Consider the following 15,016-nt stretch of genomic DNA (forward strand, 5'->3'; position numbering starts at 1 on the left):
GGGATTAGTTGCTATCTATTGTGCTTTAAAATCTTCAGTATTTAAATTAAGGGGTTTTTTTCTATTCTAAACCTGCTTGCTTTTCCCCTTCTCACACAGTTTATTTCCTTTCTGACAGATTCTTTTTTACCAAAGGACTAACATGCACAAGGACTGACATGTGGTTGCCATATTTCTGCACAAATCTATAACTTAACATGTTCTCCCCTGAACTGCAGACACGAATTTTTGCATTCATATGACTTGTGCCTATCTTTTCAGTCTTGCCCTACAAGACCACACAAGGAAGTATCCTGCCTTCTGTCAGCTACTGATACTCAAGAAGGAGCATGTAGGAAGAACAATAAACCATAAAGGATCAGCAAAGGTTATAAATTCGTGTGTCATTTTAGCAGAGGGGTAGAGGCTGGAAGCTGGGATAAGAAGCAGGGGAGTTGGAATGCCACCAGTCATGGCCATGATGTTCTGGGCAGCTTCTCCTTCAGACACAGGAAACTGTAACAGGAACTGGGCTCTATAGGAACAGGATTATGATGCTACAAGTAGGACTAATTTGAACTGAAAACAATGCAAGTGAAAGAAGTGTTTTTCTTTCTTGAGGAGATAATAGGATACTGCCCACAAATCATTCTTTTTGGGATGTTCAGATCTTGTGCCTGTGCTCTGCTATTTGTAGGTCTTTCTAAGTGTTGTGGTCAAGCAGAATCTGAATGTGTCCTCACACTATAGGAGTAAGAGAGATTTCCCATCAGTTCTGACTTGACTAAGGGGTCTTCCTCTGTTGCCTCATCAATATGTTGCTTGTTCTCTACAAACCTGGTTTTTAGAAAAGTCAGTTTGTCAAAAAAAAAGAAAAAAAAAAAAAGGAATTTTCAACCCAGACTCCTAAATGTCCTAACTTTTCCCCAGTAAAATTTGATACTACTGTTAGACATCACAGTAGGAACAGGATGAGATGCCAAATCTTCATGCACAACTCCATGATCCAAAAGTTTTGCAAACTAAAGTTTTGGCAAATGTGTGTAAAATCCTTGAGTATGTTCCCACAATATGCTTTTGCATAACTGACCCACACAAAATGGGAATTACAGATCAAGTGGGAATTTGTGCTAAAGCTTAGACTCAGTAAAGTGACAGCAAAAATATTCCAAACTAAGTCACAATTTGATTTGTGACAATCACTTCATAGATTTTCCCAGAAGCAAGTTCTTCAAACCCCATAATTTCAGTGCCTTGAATTTCACATTCAGCACATCAGCCATGAGGCTTTGCATCAGCATAAATCTTGTCCATACACAGAAAAAGGAAAGAACAGGTTCAAACAGTTCCAGGTCTCATTTTAACAAAATACTATTGCAGCCCCTATGTTCCATTCTGAAATAATAAAATTTTCCAGGATGTTTCAAATACTGAAATACTGTTAAGCTCTCATGTAGCTGCATGTGAGATTCTGATAGGGTTTGAGGTATGAAATACAGAAGGAGCTTTCTGAAATGAAGTGAGGCCATTTTTTTTAATGCTGCTATGTATGATATCTTCTAGGAGTTTGGCCTACTAACTAGTGTTAGAGATGAGAGGTGTTCTGTGGCAGATTTCCTTTATTCTATGTCTTGGGTATCCTTCCAAGAAGTACAACTAGTCCTATATACTTTTCCAAGTGATGTTCAATTGATTAGTTTTTGTTGAATTTGCAAATCACAAATCTGCCTAATCAATAAACTTTTTGCTTTTATTATATTTGCACAACTAATGTAGCATGGACATCAAACTGAAATCGTTTCCATGGTAAAATGGCATAGAAGGGTGAAGAGTTTCATCCTGATCTTATGTAAAATAATATCTCAAGATGATGCTAAGTGACACACATTTATTTAAAGCCAGGTTTATTAAAGGACAAGGATGGGAGTAAAAATCTTGGTTTATAAAACCCTGTAAGAAAACAAACAAATGAAATATCACTCCCATTCTTTTAAAGGAAAATCATGCCCTCCATACAAGTCTATGCTGACTAGAAAATATTCACTAACGATGATGACTTTCTTCTAATTACAAACGGTTGTAAATTTTCTTCAATTTCCTCTAATTTTCCTCAATTTATCAGTGCTACTTAGGGTACCAAATAAAGATACCAGGCCCACCGGATCTGTACAAATTTCTAACTTCACTTACTCTCAGTAGTTCATGCGGCTGCAATGGAATGTCTAACATGAGACCTGATGTTTGCCCTTGAACAATTATACCTTAAAGATTTCTTGATAAATTAAAGCAGCTGCAAAGGGTATTTCAGGTGCAAGGAAGGGTGCAGAAATATAAAGAAAAGTGAGAAATAAATGTGTACCTTTGATAACATAGAATCATCCTGATTAAAAACAGATATGCTACATTATTCAATTATTCCATAACCACTGAGCATTAAACTGTAGGAAAGAGCACACCCACTACAAAGCAGCTGAACATGTCTTAAAAGAATGCAATGACATTTGAAGACTCAGGTTTAATTTGAAACATCAGATTAAGAAGCAGTAAATCAAGGGAAACCACAAGAAACAGCTTCTTTGCAGTCATTATCTTGGAAGAAATATGAGTAGCTAAATGTGACATGCATTGGGCAGGTTCAGTACAGCATCCATACCTAAGAACTGTTTTATAGCAGCAAATTGAAGCCAGAGGGAAGCCCAGACGGCAAACGGGATGCAAGTTGGGCTTGTTCTTGCTGATTCCAAAGGGGCTTCCTATAGAACCACTCTGGGAAGAGTAATTCAATCTCACTTCAAAACCTCCTACAATTCTAGTTTATAAGCAACATTTTAAAAGGGAAGGCAAAGAAAAAGGCAAGATCACCAGAAATGTTTTCGGTGTACTAAGCAGCAAGTCACTGCCACTAAAATTCTACTGGTTTTCCTTTAAAGAATCATTTCTAGTACTCAATATATACCAAAACCCAAATACTTTGTCTAGAGAAGGTTTGGACTAAAAAATCTCAATCTGAATTTCATCACTGACAGCTGATCTCATAAAGGATCAAACTTCTAGTCCTTAAAGAAGGATTTTCAGAATATGCAGAACATGCACTTAGAGTTTCTGAAGGGAGATTGCACCAGGCCTCATCTTACCAATAAACCTTTGTGTTTAATTTGTGTCATGTATCTTGTGCTTGACAAGTACAGAAGAACTGGTACAAGCTGGTGTTTATGATAGACACACAAATGTGACAAAGACCATCCAAAATTCAGGGACACTTCAGGGTGGGGGTATGACCTTGATCATTGAACAGCAGCATGTAGACTAGTGACCTGTTTTTTGCAGGAAGGAAAACAATTTTCCCAGTACTGTGCTGCCTTTCAGGACATACAGTGATGCAAGCAGCAGGGAAACCACTAGGAAGATATTTGTTTCAGGTCATCCTCTCACAGCAGGTGGAATTTGCACTGTTTCACTACAACTTCTATGTGTCACCAGTGACTGAGCAACACAGAATACCTGAGCAACACCTGGGAAACCAAGATGAGAATGTATTTAAGAGAACTTGCACAAAATATTTGGAAAAGGGGCTCTTTAAACCATCTTGAAATGCAACTTGCAATTATAGAATAATTTTCAGTGCCAGTGGATGTGAAGCTTGTTAATTTAAGCTGACAGCAGCATGAAGTCTCAAGTACACAAGATAGATTTGAACTACAGGTCTGGCTTCAGACCTTAATACTCAAGATACACAAGTCCAACAATATTGCTTTGCTAGCATTTAAACAACTCCTTCCATTAAAGCCCCTTAGATGCCATTTTTTATATATTGACTCAGTACTCAGGAAGAAAAATGATTCAGTGCTTCAATAATTTAGTCTAGGATTATAGAGATGGGAGATTGTAAAAGAAAATGTAAAAACAAGATCTCAAAGAACCAAGGGCGGGATAAAAGAATTTGACTTCTAAAATAAAAGTCTTATTTCCTGTTTATTTGGTATGGTACTTCCTTCTAGCTGAGTGCAGGTTTCAAGACTTCTAGCAGAGCTGACAAGTTTTATTCTGGTGCACATTAGCATGGGACAAGTTTTGAGAGGTCTGCCTACCCTTTGATTTAAAGAAAAAGTTTTTCTGTAAAAGTCCTATTGTTGCGATGTCTTAGAGGTGGTGGAAAGTTAGGCTAAATCAGCATATTACAGTGAAATTTCTGTTGGTTTGGGTTTTTTCAGGTTCCACATTTCAAAGAGTTACCACATTAACTTTCCTTGATGCTGATGCTGCAGGTGGTCAACTGCTGTTGCCTGTTTCCAAGCCAGTAGGGCCATAAGACTGCATGAAAGGTGAGTCATGGAAGATTAGTGGTTCATAAACCACAGAATATTTAGCCTCTAAATTTTGCTTTATCCTTTAGTTTCAAATAAGTCCAGAACTCAAAAAAACAAAGACAGACCCAAGTCTGCCAAGTTCTAAACCATTTGGGAAAATGAACACATGTACTTTACTGGCTGAGGTGTGTGAACCCTGGGGTAAAACTGGAAAGAAACCTGTTGACTTCAGCCAGAGATAGACAGGGCCATGGATAAACACCACTAAGTTTCAAATTATATTGCAAATACTTAATACTAAAGGAATTAGTTCTTCATTTGAAAGAGCCACTGGTCCTCCACGCTGAGATACTCTGCACAAGGCCAAATTCTGAGCTGCCTTCTACTCTATGAAGACCCATTAACTGTCAGCAGAAAACCCAGAGCCTAAGCTCTCCTGCAGGTTTATTTTTTCTGGAAAGAGAAGCTTTTTTCATGCATGCAAACCAGCATACTCCAATAATCACTGGGTATACATCAATCCTTAACAATGTATTTGGCACTGTAAATTAAAGAGAAATCACCTTGCACAAAAAGTTAGAACCTTGGTGTGAGATGGGGCTGTACAATGATAGTTCCTAAACTTTTCTGCAGGGAAAACTTCAGGATAATACAATGTCTATCAGAGAGAACAGTTGGTCCACAACACCCACATTTCTCATCTGATACAGGACATCTTCCTGTGATCTTCTTCCCATTTGTATTCACAGGCAGATGGAAGTGAAACCTTTAAGAGTGTCATTCCAAGAGAGCTATAACAGAGATCAAGAAGATTAAGCACTCTTCTGATGATGAAATGTGAACCCCTACATGCATCCTTCAAGCTGGGGATTTCTTTCCCCTTTACCTCTACTGTCCAGATTTTAGCAATGATGTAACCAAACAAGAGGAACTCCTAACACTGAAGCCATCTGTCTCTCTTCTCACAGGTAGTAAGGTTTCACATCCAGTGCTACCTGCTGCATTTCAAGCCTAAACCACCTCAGACTTCAGGAAAAAACTGAACAAAAATGGCAGCATTTTTACAAATTCTTAGACAGAATAATTCCCCATAAGGGCCCCATTAGGTGAAGTTAAGGTGGTAATTATTTTCAAACAATTAAAAGCTTGCTACAAAGCAAATGAATACAAATTTAATCTCAATGTACATAGGAAATACGTGTGAAGTCATAAACTTTTAATTGTACCATTCAGACATGGGAAAAAGTTTAGTAATTAAGAATTTAAGAACTCCTGGAAGAGATTGCTCCAGGAGTCTGTGGAGTCTTCAGTGCTGGCAGTTATACAAATGTCAGGACTGACACATACAGTTGATTAAGCCTTGGATATGGGAGAAGCTGGATGGCCTTCTCAAGTCCCTTCCAAGCCCATGACTTTGTGATTCATCTAACAGTTGATGTTAAATTTGAACTACGATATAGAACTTTCACATGCTGGATATGGGCCAGTAAGACAACCCTTACTCTGTAGAGAACACTATAAATCTGAAAAGAAACAATTGCTATAAGGTGAAAAAAATCAGCCCATGAAAATGTCAACAATATCAATATATAAATCATTAACATTGCAGAGCTTAGTGAACAGCAGTGAGACAGAAGGAATCTTACTTCTTACTTAAGCATCAGTTTTCAAATCTCAACCAAATGTCCATTTCTCATAACAAGTGGAAACAGCTTTCATTTGAGACTGCAGAGAGCGGGACATGCAGGCAGAAATATTAATGCCTTTAATGACGTTTCCACTTTCAAACATAAACTGCCCTGTTACATTCAAACACCACACTGCATATAAAAGCCCTTTTACATACTTTTTACTGGATTTTTAAAGTGGAGAATCACAGTAAGTTACTTAGATCACATCACATTTCTTCAGCTGTGTTCTACAAAAGCACACTATGGGTGTTCTCGAAGGTAACAGTTTAAAAGTGCATAATAAAAGAAGATTAAAATGTGAATGAGTGGTTTGGAGTCTCTTCACATTTCCATGGGGCTTTTATGGACAGAAGAATGGTTGGACTGTCTGAAATCCAGGTCTGTCCTGACTGCCCTGCTTCCAGCTGGGAGACAAGGGCCTGTTTTCCTTTTTCTGCTTGGAGCTTCATTAGGATGGCTCTTCTCATGAAATTGGGACCCCATCCAGTCCTTAGCCCCTCTTTACACACTGTATCTATTCAATGAGCATATCAACATTTACTCCATCAGCAGGGAAAACCTGGTAGGAATAATGAAATCTTTCTATCAAGTCCTCCATGTTTTCCTAACCCTTTCTGAAAGACCCCAATTCACCCAGACATGGCACTGTGATGCTTTTGTGAATATCTACAGAGACTTGATCTCCTAAGTCACATCAACTTACCTAACAAGTAACTGGCTCAGTGCTCCTCAAAGGCAGGGAAAGGTAGGAGGTGATTACACTGCCAGGCAGAGATGATCCCTAACAATGATGGAACAGAGAAGAAAAGGGATAATTGAGATTAAAAACAAAGAAAATAAGAGACTAAGAAGTAAAAAAAAATCAACAGGAGATGAAAGAGAACTCGGAGGACACAAAAAGTTTATAGGGAAGGGGAGGATTATGGTCACACAGGCAGAGAGAAAATAAGAAAAAATTATGACAGAGGCTGCCACAGACCAACCAATATTCAGATACACTGGCAGTATGGCTCAGAGTCATGATGGCTCAGTTTTTTTAATACCACAGTTTTAACTAAAGAAACTTCAGGACATTTTTTCCCCTCCTCTTCCCCACATAAGAACAAACAGGTGATCCAAGAATGAGTGAGGTTCATACAAGCCCCTTTAGACAGAATTTCATCCACAAAGTTGGTTGTTGAGGAGTCATTCTCCACAACTCCCTCCTCCCCATTTCTCAGGCTTGTTGTTTGCAAAGTGTTTTATATTTCTCCCTACCCAAGTGCCTTACTCAATCTGTCTACTTGCCAATTTAGGGCAATTCTCCTTTATATGAGATCCCAAAAACTGATCTGCATGCCAATACTGAAAGAGAGCAGGTCAGAAAGACACCAATTATCCAAGTGTTTACACAGATGTGAATAAAAATGTGCACCGTTGATATTAGAAACAGAAAAATGCATTCTTCATTTTTTTTTTCTTTTTAAGATACAGCATTAAAGAAGATTCAAAAAAAGAACATATGGAAAAAGCTAGTTTTTCAAATGATGCAGACTCTTCACATACCATTACCTCTGTTGTATACTTCTTGCTTATACAAAAAATGATTGTGTTCTCTCCTTTTTTTCCAGTTCATTTTGCATGTAGTTCCCTTCAGAGACTTTTTTCTTTAATGATAAATTAAGAAAATCATCCTTCTACTCCCCTTAAATGAGGTCCCACTTCAATACTGAGATATTTACACTTTGCAAATGAGCTTATTAAATCCTTGAGAGTAAAATCTGACCTCTCTCTGTTAAATTTATTCTAGCAGCCAATTTCAGCCGTGAGGACAAAGGGCAGAACCTGGCTAGATTCTGTGTTTTGTCCTTGGCCATACATTTTATTCCACAAGCAGTACAGCAGAGGTGAGCAACAGGCAGAGTAATGTTGTCTCACTTCAATTTTGCTGAAGTCAGTAGAAAGACTGCCAATGTCTCCAGTGAGACCTGAAAAGGGAACCAGGTCCAAGGCAAGCTCTTCATTTACAAGCATTTGCCAGGAGAATTCTGTGAGCTCTGCAGAGAGCTCCACAGGCTCTGAAAACCAGTTTAGAACTGGGTACACTTTTAAACTCTGCAAAGAAGCTCCAAACCACATGTGCCTGAGGGATTCATTCATCAATTTAAAATGTAGCAGAAGGCCTCAGTTCCAGGTGTCCATGAACAAGAGGTCCTTAATTAATTTGGAAAGAAAGGAACTGGGGAAAATTATCCTTGATTAGTATTGATGGGATCAAAAATATCAAAGAATTTAATAAATATTGGAGAGGAGGACTGAGAAAATATCAATAAAACCTAAATCATTTTATACCAGGAACAACCAGAAGGTTACCCTATGAAATTGTCACAGAAAGTGTCAAAATAAAATGAAAGCTCTCTCAAGATCCTCCTTTACAAAAAAAATATCTCAATATACTAAGAAGGTAAGAGAGAAAGATGGAAGATTGCTTTTCCCAGTGTTCCCTCAGACACAGCATGGTCACAATTCTAGCAAAAGGTGGTTTGGCCTGTTACAGAAGGAAATTTTTGTCTCTTATGGAGATAATGAAAACAGCGTTCTTCCAATAAAAGACAATTATATAGACAATTTATATCCAGAGCCTGTAAATAGGGAGCAGGAATTATTTCACTGAAAACTGCAAAGGTACACAAACAGAAAGTTCATTGGTCTTGCTGAGGAAATTCCTGGAATATTTGCACCTCGTGATATATATCCAAGTCTGCTGATCATGGAATGTATTGGCTTCAGATTTAAAAGATGCCCCCAAAACTGCATGCAAAATAACTTATTGTTGAAAAGCTTTTGAGTAAAAGCACTAATTAGGAGAAATAAAATACTTAAACACCCAGTTGTTTCAAAGCAAAAGGAAAAAAAAAGTACTAAACTACATTTAAAGGCATCAGAATGAGGTGGGTTTTTTTAAAAACATCATGTACAGTTTCTGAGGAATCTAGCTGTAAGGTCAGAGGAATAAATATAAGAAAATTAATAATAACGAAAAAAAAAAACTGTGTGAATATATAGAGTAGTTACATGCATCACTAAACAACTCCAAATCACCACAGCACTATTTTGACAAGTATCAGCAAATTCCAAACCCTCAGGAAGTACCTCAAAGATCCACAGCACAGGAAGCTAAGGTGGCAGGAAAAGCACAGAGATGTTTGCATAGCAGGTTAGAGGTCTGCAGGGGAATTCCTGCTATGTAACATGACAGATCACAGGAAGATTTCCCCTATTTCTCAAATACTGTTCCTACTTTTCCTGTAAGCACAACCACTTGGCTACTTTTTCCAGTGGCCATGGATCCCTTCTCCAACAACACAGAATCCTTAAGGTTTGAAAAGACCTCCAAGCATGCAGTCCAACCTTTGAGCAAATATAATTCTTTTAAGATTACTCTTATGTTTTCATAAGGGAAAGGAATGTTTTAAGGTACGGACCTAGGATTTAAGTTAGTTTAAAACAGCCTATTTTCACAGGGCAACAGAAGTGAGCCAGCTTACACCAGCCAGGGATCTGGTAGCACATCTTTCTGTAAAAGCTTTGGCAGCTCAGTGTAAACCCATTAATCTTGAACTAAAGAACTACAGTTCTGTGAGATCTGCAATCACCATGACCCTGTAGTATTTATTCTGTTTCTTATCTAACAGGAAAACCAGCCTCCAGGAATCTGCCTGGTGAGGTATACAGGACAATGGACAATTTCTGTCTCTGAGGCAGCAGCCTCATATTTGGAATGACTCAGTTATCTGAGACCAGAGGCAGGTAGTGAGCATTTTCTACTTTGGATCACATAGATGGTCCTGCTTTCAAATAGTGGAGATACTTCAAAGCATCTCTGTATTGCTTTAATTGATAACTTTTAAACAGAGTAACCCCAGCAAATCCTACAGAAAATCTAATATTTCAAGTGAGGATTGGGAACCCAAACTTCCAGATTTCTGAACTTGATTCCCAGCATTGTTGCTTATGTGTGGTTCTACAGCAAACATCTGAAAGATTCACCCCACAGGTGACAAAAGAGAACAGCTTTTCTAGGATTCTAAAGATGATGTTACAAAGTATGTCCAGCAAGCATCAGTATTTTTAACACACAAAAATTCATGAACACATTAGCTAAAGAATTCTCTTTTGAGAAGTCAGAGGGGGGAAAAAATGAAGAATTCCACTCAGGACAGCTACCAAAAAGACTTGCTCCTGCCCTATATTCTATTTTTAAGTTTCTAATGGGGAATGTCAGCAAGAACAAATAACAGGATGCAGCAGAATTCCAATTAAGAATTGGTTTGTTGGTTTAACAGACAAGAACAATTTTTCCCAGCACAATTATCTAAGTCTGTGAGATACCCAAAGCAATTATTAACCACTTATTACAAAAGGAGATAGTTGCTCCTGTGCTAGAAAGGACAGACACTGTCTGGATTTATTTGTGCTACACCTGAAGAGACATCCAGAAGAAAATAAGTTAACCAACCTTTACAGGTTTTTGATATCACAGTTTGAAATCCTTAGAACAAAATTCAAATAAAGACCACAACTGCCTAATTTGAAGTAGTTTCTTGTAAGTCTAAAACCTAGGCCAGTTTCCTGAAGCTGGCAAATGTTTCAGTTACCATTGCCATCCCTAATCACAACAAGTTTTTCCTTCCAGTATTGGCTTTTCTCTGAATTTGAAACCCAAGCTTAATGCAAAACCACATCAAGCAGAAACAGGATAAAACAGATCCATGCTGAGCCTGAATGGGTAAAGCTGCAGAGATTCTTGCTGCTCTAGTCACAATAATAGTTTCAGCTTAAAGCCTACTGGTCCATTTCAGCAAGTGGCTGCTTTTCTGCTGTGCCACACAAAGCCACATACAAATGAAGCTAGGCTTCTCCTAGATTTTTTTTTTTTTTGTATGTTATCTGGGACACAGCAGCAGAGAATCTTAGAAGCTTGTAAAATGAATTAAGCAGACAAATGCACTGTGTTTGTTTTCAGTTCAATAGGAGGCTTTAATATTGAATACACATGAAGGACGAGGCATGCTAAATTGAACGAGCCTGGAGGCTTAAAGTGATATTAATTCCACTTGCAATCAACCATGTGGATCCAATGATCAAAGAGACTTGGAAGCAAGAAGGGAATAATGGAAGTATCAACACTCAGCAATATTCTGTTGCCTTGGGGCAGCACAGGACCCAAACAGATGCCAGGAGAGAAGCAGGGCTATCTTTCTCACACTGAGGGAGACAGGAACTAAAGTCACACTGGATTTTCATGCACTAACAATCTTCAAGATGCTGCCATGAAAAGGTGCCAATTGTACTTCTACTCTTTTGCTTTATAAGCTTAGGTACTGCCCTGGTTTTGACTGGGGTAGAGATAATTTTCTTTTAAACCATGTCACACCAAACCATCACAGAAACTTTCTATATAAAGCACTGCAAGTGTGACAAAGCACAATCTTGAAGAGATGGGAAACAAGCACCAAAACACAATTGTAGTTACTGAAAATTATCAGATAGGTCTTCAAGGAGACCAGACACAGGCCTATGGAATAAGTAAGTGTTAATTTTAGCAACAGCACTTGCCACAGGAGAGAAAAATCTTGGTTTAAGTGACTTTAAAAAGTCTTCCCAGCTCTAGCACATGTATTTTGCATTATCCAGAAGAAATAATGAACTAAACTAGACATATTAGCTGTTAAAAAAGGAAAAAACCACCAAGATTAACATGGTTGCACTTTTGAATCAAACTACTCATGAAAGCAAGTCCTCATATTATGAGGACCTGAATTGTTCTCTACATTCTTGTAGCAAGATGGCTGAAGGCCAATATATGAATTTTTCTTATTATATGCCAGGCCTTAGCTCTGTGGAAGAACACATCCAATATTGGCAAGGGCTTCAAGTTTAAAACAAGTGGTCAAAACTTGACACGTAAGGAACAAGTTCATACTTAGCTTTACTATTCAACCTGCCTCAAATTAAAGTAAGGTTGCTATTTCCTATTCAAGTTCTGTTGCAATGAATGGGAAGGTTCCCCTGATTTAGCAGAATATTGATCATGCTTTTTGGCAAACTCCATCAGTTACAGTATTTCATTCTTCTGTGCAACACATCCATCCAGGAAAGTGGAAAGTATTCTCATAAGAACTGGATATTGTTGGAAGAGTATTCGATGAAATGCTCCTCCCCAAGTGTGCTTGTTTTGTTTTTAAAATAGCAATTGTTTTTAAGGACCAGAGGATTTGGATTTTGTTGTTCTTAAATGTTTGATTTCTCTATCTTCCTGCTATAAGTTTAAAAAACTGTTAGCAATATCTTTCCTGATATCTTGCTACATTTTTAAAATAGTTTAAATTTACTTTGGGAAGATCCTATGGTACCTTATAAATCTCCCAGAGAGTAGAAAAGGATTTTTGTGGGCTTTCTTTTTGCCAGATTTCCCCATGCTATGTGTATTTTAACTACTACTTTCTTTAGACTGAAGTGCTGCCTATGTTTTAACCCCTCTTATGCAGAGCCGCTGTGACTTCTGCATGGGAGATCCCAATCACCAGAGCCTTAAATTATCTGTTACAGACAAAAAAACTTACACATCACTTAACTAAATATGTCTGTTACTGTTCTAAAAATGTAGGAATTCCAGCATTCGGAATAAACTAAAAAACAAGCTCCTCACAAAGACATGTAGGTTCAGGTAAAAAAAGGTGAATGATGAAAAAGAGATAAATGTCTGCTTGCAATTTTCTTGCCTTTTCAAGCTATCTGTGCTGTTACAAAGTTATTTCTTTCCCCATTCTTTGGAGATGGCTGAGTTGACTTTTAGCTATAAACTGCTGAAGGGTTTTTTAAAATAATTTTACCTCTTGGAAGAAAAAAATAATTGTATTGTTAATGCTTAATACACCAAATAGATACATGCAAAACATATAGAAGGTAGCAGTTTGAAAATACCAGCCATTTGTCCCTAATTCCTAGTCCTAGTTTGTGTCAGCTCCTTTCCTTAAGGACTTTGCTGCAAGATCTGTAGCCTTGCATATATATAAAGCTCTTTATTAATTTAGTGTGTGTGCTTACATAAGTAATAGAAAGTTTGCAGACCTAGGTCAAAATGAAAATAAAGCAATAATCATGGAACAAGGATGAAAAGAATCTTAGTACAACTTTCAGGCAGAAGAAGGATGGTCCTGTGAAGCCTTTGGATGTAATATCATTGGCATCTGACTAGAAGTGCTGTACTTTTCATTTGAGTTTAGCAAATATTGAGGAAAGTAAATGTTTTAATGGCAGTGATTGCTACTAAACCTACAGGGCATGAGAAACATCACTGCAACACAGAGTGGGGCACTGCTGACAGGTTTAGGGCTCAGGATCAGGCATCCACTGAAATCTAGGCACATAAACATGGCTAAGTGAGACATCTGCTTCAAGTTACTCAGTTCATCCACAGGGTGACACTGGTTTGCATTGTTTACAAATAAATATAATAAATAATCAGGCAAATCTGTTGTTAGTTAAATCATTAGGAAAAATACACCCTTCAAAATGCCTCTTGCAGAAAGACATCTGTTAACTTGAACTCTCCAACCCAAATTGTTTACAGAATCCTTTATTTGGGTTTACCTTTTGTCTCTTTCCATTTCATTTTCTACTCTCACTGGTCACTTTATGAGTTATGTTTAAGAAGGAAACATGTTTTCTAGCAACAAAAGACATAATAATTTTGGCCATATGCTCACCATTACACCAGAGACTCAACAATCAAAAATCATTTAAGCAGAAGAAGATTCAAGTGTTTCCAAAATACTTTGGAGACAAACTTACTCATCTATAAAGAAAACAGACAACTTGCTTGTACTACTACATATGTAGTATCAGAGAGTAATTTGCTAAAAAAACCCAAACCTTTCTTTAAGGGAATCTGAGTAAGAAATTTAAAATAAGGGGTAGATTTGTGCTTCTCACGACAAGCAGTTTTCCCACTAGTGCATCTTCTACTACCATCTGCTTTCTGTAGTGTGCTTTTTCATTCTAATCCCATTGAGAATTATCCATGGCACAGTGGAGCTTCTCTTGAGCTGAGCCAAGTGCAGAGCATTCAAGTCATGAGTATTAGAGCCAAGAATATATATATATATATATATATATATATTTATGTATCATAATTTATTTCACAGACTTTACTAGCACAAATCAATAAGGAAAGGCAGCACATAAGAATGCCTTCCACTGTTTTAAAGGAAAACAATCAAAATCAGCTTCATAATATTAATTTTCCATCCAAACAAACTGTTTAACTTCCAGGCTCAAGCCAGCTTTCTAAACTGGAGTGATTCCTCTAGAGACCCTAGTTAGGGCTGCATATCAGCTGCTACAGATTAAGTACATGAAAAATCTCATTCACTGGGAAAAGATACCAAAATAAAAAATAATATCTAACAACACCCTAAAAACAGCCAGGTGAGCTTTATTCTAATAAGGGTACTGAATTAACAGTCTGGAAACTGGTGTATTTTCTTTATTGAAGACTCAAAGCCTTCTGGCAACAGGCAGTGCTGGCACCTTGCTGTGGTTAAGCTGGAGGTGTCAGCACCAGACTACACCTTTAACCTTCCTCTCCTAATGAGGGACTGTGCACATGAGACAACAGGGAAGTGCAAAAAACTTCTGTATCCCTCTAAACCCCCACATGTCAGGAATAAAGATGAAAATAAGAGGGGAAAAAAACATAAATCCAAAAAAAAGACACAATTAAGCCACTGTTGACAGCCCAGCACCAAAGCACCTCCTTTGTAGGTCAGATTTTGCCAGTTCTTGGCACATCCTATGTTTTTACTCAGTAGGGACAGAAAAGGAGACACGTAACTTGAACTACTGAGTTCCTTCTGAATTCCAGGAGCTATCTTGACTTGCATTTAGTCAGTACAATTGCTATTTTGTTTCTTGTTGAAAATGCATATTTATCACTGCAATGCAAACCAGACGTGAAACTACAAAGAAATCAGGATTTTTTAGCTGATGGAGGAT

At 37.7% G+C, this 15,016-nt stretch overlaps 1 protein-coding gene across 4 annotated transcripts in view; it reads right to left on the minus strand.

The window, feature by feature from the left end:
- Positions 1-15,016, minus strand: part of MYLK (myosin light chain kinase) — a 194,230-nt gene that overhangs the window by 143,640 nt on the left and 35,574 nt on the right. For 2 of the 4 annotated variants that reach the window (XM_077181662.1, XM_077181663.1), the window contains exon 2: positions 6,681-6,758. The exons of the other annotated variants lie outside the window; for them this stretch is intronic. The gene's annotated coding sequence lies outside the window, so the exon portion shown is untranslated. The remainder of the gene's footprint in view (positions 1-6,680; positions 6,759-15,016) is intronic. 4 annotated transcript variants of the gene reach the window in all.

Source organism: Agelaius phoeniceus, chromosome 7 (genome assembly GCF_051311805.1).
Source record: "Agelaius phoeniceus isolate bAgePho1 chromosome 7, bAgePho1.hap1, whole genome shotgun sequence".
Lineage (NCBI taxonomy): Eukaryota > Metazoa > Chordata > Aves > Passeriformes > Icteridae > Agelaius > Agelaius phoeniceus.